Here is an 8,786-nt window from a genome sequence, read left to right as displayed (position 1 = left end):
GAAAAAAAGTAATTGTGCCCCCGCCCCTGCTTCATTTACATAACTGAGATTGATGAGCCGGGAAGGAAAGTGTTTACAGAGCAGGAAGATAGGAATTTCGGGATTAAGTAGGAAGCAAACCGAAATGAGCTGTCTGAGGTAATTATGAAACACATACTTCATATGTTTTCATTAGATATTGCTATTATACTACACAAGGCAAAGGAGTTTGATTAAACTACAGTTCGGTATATAAATGCATGCATAAATTAGAGGGGAAATAGTTACTTCATTATATTTCAAGAATTCTTCAGGGACATTCAATAAGTAGAAATTTAGTCATTAGGTATATGCATTAGAATAAAACCGTGGTCACGCAAGGAGAGTGAAGTCATCAAGCAGATAGCAAGTGAGCCCTCTAAACATGACCAATAAAACTTAATGATTTTGGCCTGAAAAAAGGAAAGAGCCAAGGTGGCAATACGTGCAAAATGTAAGAAACCATAACAACTTCATAGCTATTATTGTTATCTCCTGGAAAATAATATCCTTAAAAAAATCTTAATGTAAATAATATGAAATAGTTTACCAATTCTCATCTGCTATTATGATATTTGTACTTTTTTTAAGTGCCCAAGACAAAACAAATGGCTTTTCATTGTGTCAGTACATCTCTGAGAAAGCCCTCAGTGAGTCCCTGTTATTCCTTAGGGAGGCATTAATGTGTTTCACCTTCTCTGGTTAGTCCTTTATCCATGAACCATCCACATCTGATCCTTTGGAGGCTCTGCCTGAGTCTTATTTTAGAATAAGATGAAAGGAAAAACAGGTTTCGTTTAGTCCCAGCCATAAGCATTCTCTCTCCTCCTCACTTACTGCTACTTTTCTTAGTCAGTCGCTGTATCAAACTGAACTGATTTATTATATTCACTCAACAAATATTCTTTCCACAAATATTTGCCTACTAAGTGAAAGACAGAATGTTTTACTTTCCGAGGGCTGCTGTAACAAATTACCACAAGCTGAAAACAAAGAAATGTGTTGTCTCACAGTTCTGGAGCTGGAAGTCCAAAATCAAGGTGTTGGCAGGTTGATTCCTTCTGGCCGAAACCATGAGGGAAGAACAGTCTCATCCCCTCTCCCAGCTTCTTGTGGCCACTGGCAATCCTTGGCACCTACTGGCTTGTAGTCACATGGCTCCAGTCTCTGCACCTGTCTTCCCAATGCTTCCTTCCATTTGTCTTCTTTTCAGCGCTGGACACACTCTCACTGGGTTTAGGGCCTACCCTAGTCCACTATGATTTAATCTCCTGAACCTTATCTTTATTGTACCTGCAAAGACCTTTATTCTAAATGAAGTCCCATTCTAAGGTGGCCATAAATTTGGGGGAAGCATTATTAAATCCACAGCACAGATTAAATTAGGTTTGGCTTAATAAATTTTCGGAGCTTTAGATCACAAGTCTGGGCCTGCTCAATGTCCCAGAGATGTCTAGTATGTTAGGTACATGAAGCAAAGTCCCGACTGAAACTCATGACCAGACCTTTGGCCAAATCCAGTGATCTGATAGGGTGACTCCGAGCAATGTCTATAAACGACAGATAGGAGGATTCTAGGTTTTGCAAGAGGTATCCAGAGATTGGGGGGGAGCAGTTAGGGGACCTCTACATAAATGAAACAATACTTCAACTAGAGTGGCTGGGATTTTTCCTGTTTTATGTATTGAGGTTCAGTATAAAAATATGTTTGTAAAAGAAAATCCACTGCACAAATGATTGAAAATTAGTGACCAAAAGTTTAATCGCTGCAAATACATATTTTCGAATAAGAAAGCACGTTATGGTTTTCAGAATTAGCTCAGTCGGTAAAGAATCTGCCTGCAGTGTAGGAGACCCAGGTTGGACCCCTGGGTTGGGATCCCCTGGAGAAGGAAATGGCGACTCACTCCAGTATCCTTGCCTGGAAAGTCTCATGGACAGAGGAACATGGTGGGCTGCAGTCCATGGGGTCACAAAGAGTCAGGCACAACTGAGCAACTAACCCTTACTTACTTACTTAACTCCATCACTTTCCAAGGACCTGAAGGACTGACTCACAGAGTTGGTAAGTTTCGAGGGGTGTCTGTAGGGAAGGTCTAGACACTGAGGTGCTACTTCACCTGGAGACCTTTTTTCATCACCATATGGAAACCAGCAGCTTCCAAAAGGACTGGAGTTATGGGTCATTATACTCTGAGAACAGAGCAAAGCATTTTATAAAAGGGTCCTCCCTGAATGCTAAGGGGGTGAACGTTATCAGCTTAGAGTCAGGCACATTCACTGTCCTCATGCTGGCAAATACCTACCACTGGGTTGTGATGTGTGGACTCAGGTCAAGGTTCCGTGGTGATTATTCAGGGAGTTGGGAAAGCTACTTTAACTTCCATTCAGCCTTCTCAGCTCTGCTCTTCAGCAACCCAAAGCAGTGAGATTGTTGGGGAGTTACAGAGGCTTTCTGGACTCTCACATCTGTTTATGAATAACCCCAAACTCTAAGCTAAGCAAATCTATTTAACTCACTGTAATTATAAATATGAGCTTTTATTATTCAAATGACTTCTTCATATGCCAGGAAAACCACCTTGCAAAGCTTATTAAGAACCACAGAATAGAAATCTTTGTTCTCAGAAATGACAGATGTCTTAAAGCAAAACAAAGCAAAATAATAATGTAATACCCAATCTCCCCCAAATGGCAGCTTTTTATACTAGATGAAGAATAGATATCTGACCTCAAAACCAGTGAGATGTCGGGAATGGAAGAAAAAAAAAAAAAAGGCCACTTGCCACGTCATCTTGATTAATAAGCTTCTACTCCAGTTGGTTTGGGATGCTTACACTCATTGGGAAGTATCTCCAATGAGATCATGTGGAGTCTACTCTGAGGAACCCTCTCCTCACCCCTTCACCTCCCCCCTCCCCCCACGGTCACCGCCAAATAAAGAGCCATTCTAAATTCTACATTGTCTTATATTACGTTGATCTTAAGGGCATTCTTGGTCATGCTGTATTCTCATTCTGTAGTTTCTAGTTAGTTTCATTGCCTGAATTTAAGTGTATTTCTTTGGAGATGGGACTAGAAAAGGGGTCACGTGTATGCCTCCATCAGCGGTGTCTCATTTCAGCATGAGCTTAACCACAGGCACCATGGCTTGGTCATGCAGCTGCGGTGTCTGAGTGATGAAAAGAGAGGTGAGCTTATTTCAAAAGGTGAAGCAGTGGGATCACATATTCCTTTCAAGCGATAGTCCAGGTAAGTGATGAAAAGCACAAGCTCTGGGTAAAATTCTGCTGTCATTCACTCACTGGCAACATCAGGCATGGTCCTAGGCTCTTGGTCATAAAAATTACATAGATCAACACATATAAAGTGTTTGGGCCTCTACCCGGCACTTTGTAAATGTTAACTATTAAACAAAGCGGAAAAGGGCTCCTGCATCATCTTCATCATCAATCAACCAATCCATTGGTTAATTTCAGATACTGGTATGAAATAAATAAGAAATAAGAACGAGACCAAGGCTCAGTTGGAGAAAAAGCTCAATGTGAGAGATCTTAGAAAGGAAAGAGGACAGCCTGCATACAGGGGGAGGAGGCCGGTAGGAGATCAGGAGGTGAGGGAGGCAGGTAGGGGCCAGATCGTGAGAGGCCTCTTGGTTCATGGAAAGGAAACTGGATGTTACCCAAATGGAGTGAGAATCCACTAGAAATTACATTACGAGATTTAGGCCTTAAAAAAAGTCCTTTGTATACAACAAAGGACTATGAGTTGTAGAAGGGCAGAAGCAGAATTAGGAAGGCCGGTCAGGGGGTCCACATCATGAAAGTGCTCAGGGTCTGGAAGTGGAAAATCTGTGGTTTACAGCAGTGTGGTCCTAGGTAGGCTTCCTGAGGTCTGCTTTTCTTATTCAGATACATGAGAAACAGTAGCTCTTACCTGCAGTGTTGTTATCAGGACGAAATCAGATAATGTGTATGGAAACGTCTGCTGAACTGCAATAATAAATATGAGTTTAAGACTACAACTGCATGCATGGATACTGAGTCACTTCAGTCATGTCTGACTCCACGACCCTATGGATCATAGCCTACCAGGCTCCTCTGATCATAGGATGCTCCAGGTAAAAATGCTGGAGTGAGTTGCCATGCTCTCCTGCAGGGGATCTTTCCAACCCAGGGATCAAACTCGCGTCTCTTATGCCTCCTGCCGTGGCAGACGAGTTCATTTCCACTAGTGCCACGCGTGTGCTGTGTTGTGCTTAGTTGCTCAGTCGTGTCCAACACCTTTCGACCCCATGGACTGTAAGGCTCCTCTGTCCATGGTGTTCTTCAGGCAAGAATACTAGAGTGGGTTGCCATGACCATCTCCAGGGGATCTTCCCAAGCCAGGGATCGAACCCAGGTCTCCCGCATTGCCGGCAGATTCTTTATCATCTGACCCACCAGGGAAGCATGACCTGGGAAGCCCTTTCTATGACAACTACTTAGAATTATGCTGCCGTCTATGGGGTCACACAGAGTCGGACACGACTGAAGTGACTTAGTAGCAGCAGCAGCAGCAGAATTATGTTGTTAGGTTCTCACACTATGTACACAGAATCACCTGAGGCACTTATCAAAAACACAGAGCTTTTACTTCAGACTTATTTCCACCCGCATTTTCTAGTCACCCATACTGTTCTGACAGCAGCATTGCAGTATAGTTGTTAGCAATGTGCTGGCTGCGGTAAGAGAGCCTGTTGTCAAATTCTGGTTTTGCTTTGACAGTTCTCTTTACCTCTCTGTGCCTTAGTTGCCTCATCTGTAAAATGGGAATTATAAAGCACTTCTTTTATCAGATTTTTGAAAGGTTAGTGATTTAGCACATAAATAGAAGAGAAAGTGAAAGTGAAGTCACTCAGTTGTGTCTGACTCTTTGCGACCCTGTGGACTGTAGCCTACCAGGCTTCTCCATCCATGGGATTTTCTCGGCAAGTGTACTGGTGTGGGTTGCCATTGCCTTCTCCAGGGGATCTTCCCAACCCAGGAACTGAACCCAGGTCTCCCACATTGCAGGCAGATGCTTTACCCTCTGAGCCACCAGGGAAGCCCCAAATAGAAGAGAATGAACCACTAAATGAATGTTAACCATTATCACTTTCCAGTAAATGTATGGTGCGGCACAGATATTACTGTTGAATAAAATCATTCAAGACTGATCCCTTGATATGCAAATACATAGTATTGTTCGTAAGGTGCTCACAGAGGTGACAGACAAATAAACAGATCAATATTTGCAATGTCATAATTGGCACAATAAACATTAAAGAAAAGAACTGTAGTTCATAGAGCATTTGTGCTGATTCGTGACTTTTGGTTTTAATTTGAATTCCTTGCCGATCTCACTCTCTCTCTTTTTTTTTTTAAGTTAGGCCTAGTTTAGTATTCTTCTATCTTTAGATTTGTTAAACCTGGCTAACTTCAACGACAGTTAAAATACCATTTAAATATTTGGTTCTGAGAAATGAGCCTAGGAGAGGGAAAAGGACTGCAAAAGCTGTACTCCCTTTATTTTTCTCATTGGCTTCCTCCTAGCTTGTGTTCCAGTAAACATTTATATTTATAGCTGACTGAATAAGCTTGCTTCAGCTTTAAAGACTTCGATGCAGTCTGGCTTTAGATATGGAAACATTAGCAAAGCTGAGAATATGACTATCAAGCTGAGTGTAAACTGGAGCTGGAGAAAGAATCTATAAGTTTTGCTTTGAGTGTGGACTTCTAACTTTTCTGTTGATTTGTAACTTCAGCAGTGGATCTTGACTATTCCATGAAGTAATTTATTAGGCACCCTTTGTCATAGAGGGCATGTCAATTTTGTTATGGGCTTCCCTTGTGGCTGTGGGAGACCTGGGTTCCATCCCTGGGTTGGGAAGATCCCCCGGAGAAGGGAAAGGCTACCCACTCCAGTTTTCTGGCCTGGAGAATTCCATGTATAGTCCAAGGGGTTGCAAAGAGTTGGACACAACTGAGCAACTTTCACTTTCACTTTCAAATTTTGTTATTATTTACTATTGATTTACAGTTTTGTGTTAATTACTGCTATACAGCAAAGTGATTCAGTTATACATATATACATCCATTTTAAATATTATTTTCCATTATGGTTTATCATAGGACACTGAATACAGTTCTTGGTACTACACAGTAGGACCTTGGTGTTCATTCTGCATGTAAAAGTTTACACCTGCCAACCCCAACCTACTTCTCCATGCCTCCCCCAGCCCCCTCTCTCTTGGCAACCACTAGTCCTTTCTCTAGAGGACATGTAAAATTTTGCATGTTTCCCAGGGACATAGCATATACAAAAATGTAATATGTACCTATCTATCAAGTGGGCAGTGGTGGGGCAAAGATTCTGAATGCTGCAGAAATTTAGAGAAGGAAAATGGCCAGGAGAAGCTTCATGAAGGATATGTTTCTTGAGCTGTGCCTAGGAGGGAGATAAGAAAAAAAATGTATATTTTGATAAAAAAATATTCTAGTACTTGATAAGTATAGGGTGTTTAACCAAAAATTAATCACTTTTCTTTGTAAAACCCATCATATATTGAGAGAATATTTTTGAAGTTATAATCCATGCCTATATTTCTGGAACGTATTCCTTCATCTTGGACAAACCATATTATGTACTATTTTACTTTCTTAAGTTTTAAGGGAACAAAACACTTGGCATCAGAATAAACCTCCTTAATCCTCATTTTCTGATTTTCACATTGAGAAGAATGAGTCACATATTTAGACAAAGAACTGGGTGGAAAATGTGGTTGGATTAATCCAAATGGTGTACATATTTGAGGCCTCTAACCAAGACCCCTTGATGGATCACAGCCTTGTTGTGGTGAAAGGGCTTGTGTAACTCAGTGAAGCTGTGAGCCCTGCTGTGCAGGGTTACCTAAATGGACAAGTCATAGTGAAGAGTTCTGACAAAGTGTGGTCCACTGGAGGAGGGAATGGCAAACCACCCCAGTATACTTGCTGTGAGAATGCCATGAACAGTATGAAAAGGCAAAAAGATATGACACTGGAAGATGAGCTCCCCAGGTCAGAAGGTGTCCAATATGCTACTGGGGAAGAGCGGAGGGCAATTAAAATAGATCCAGAAAGAATGAAGCAGCTGGGCCACACAGCTGTGTATGTGGCTGGTGGTAAAAGTAAAGTCTGATGTTGTAAAGAATGATATTGCATAGGAACCTGGAATGTTAGGTCCATGAGTCAAGGTAAATTGGATGTGGTCAAGCAGGAGATGGCAAAAGCGGGCATCAACGCCTTAAAAATCAGTGAACTAAAATGGACAGGAATGGGTGAATTTAACTCAGATGACCATTATATCTACTACTGTGGGCAAGAATCCCTTAGAAGAAATGGAGTAGCTCTCATAATCAACAAAAGAGTCTCAAATGCACTAATTGGGTGCAATCTCGAAAATGACAGAATGATCTCATTTCATTTTCAAGGCAAACGATTCAACATCACAGTAATCCAAGTCTATGTCTGAATCACTAATGCTGAAGAAGCTGAAGTTGTCTGCTTCTGTGAAGATCTGCAAGACCTTCTAAAACTAACACCAAAAAAACATGTCATTTTCATCATAGGGGACTGAAATGCAAAAGAAGGAAGTCAGACCTGGAGCTGACTGTGGCTTAGATCATGAGCTCCTTATTGCAAACTTCAAGCTTAAATTGAAGAAAGTAGGGAAAACCACTAAGCCATTCAGGTATGACCTAAATCAAATTCCTTATGATTATACAGTGGAGGTGACAAATAGAGTCAAGGGATTAGATTTGGTAGACAGAGTGCCTGAAGAACTATGTATAGAGGCTCATAACATTGTACAGGAGACAGTGACCAAAACCATCCCAAAGAAAAAGAAATGCAAGAAGGCAAAGTGCTTGTCTGAGGAGATTTTACAAATAGCTGAGAAAACAAGAGAAGTGAAAGGCAAGAGAGAAAGGGAAATATATACCTCAAAAATGCAGAGTTCCAGAGAGTATCAGGGAGAGATAAGAAGACCCTTTAAAATGAACAATGTGAAAAAACGAGGAAAACAATAGGATGGGAAAGACTGGAGATCTCTTCAGGAAAATTAGAGATATCAAAGGAAAATTTCTTGCAAGGATGGTCATGATAAAGAACAGAAACTGTAGGTACCTAACAGAAGAAGAAAAGATTAAGAAGAGGTGGCAAGAATACACAGAAGAACTATACAAAAGAGGTATTAATGACTGGGATAAGCATCATGGTGTGGTTACTTATTTAGAGTCAAACAATTGAACCATCCGATATGGAATGTGAAGTCAAGTGAGCCTTAGGAAGCATTACTGTGAACAAAGTTAGTGGAGGTGACTGAATTCCAGCTGAACTATTTAAAATCCTAAAAGATAATGCTGTTAAAGTGCTGCACTCAATGTGTCAGCATATTTGGAAAACTCACCAGTGGCCATAGGACTTGAAAAGTTCAGTTTTCATTCCAATCCCCAAAAAGGGCAATGCCAAAGAATGCTCAAAGTGCTATACAATTGTGCTCATTTCACATGCTTGCAAAGTAATGTTTCAAATCCTTCAAATTAGACTTCAATAGCATGTGAACCAGAGAAGGCAATGGCACCCCACTCCGGTACTCTTGCCTGGAAAATCCCATGGATGGAGGAGCCTGGTAGGCTGCAGTCCATGGGGTCGCGAACAGTTGGACACAACTGAGCAACTTCACTTTGACTTTTCACTTTCATGCAT

Source organism: Bubalus bubalis, chromosome 15, assembly GCF_019923935.1.
Source record: "Bubalus bubalis isolate 160015118507 breed Murrah chromosome 15, NDDB_SH_1, whole genome shotgun sequence".
Classification (NCBI taxonomy): domain Eukaryota; kingdom Metazoa; phylum Chordata; class Mammalia; order Artiodactyla; family Bovidae; genus Bubalus; species Bubalus bubalis.
The sequence above is the reverse complement of the archived record's forward strand: the minus strand, read 5'-3'. Positions refer to the sequence as shown.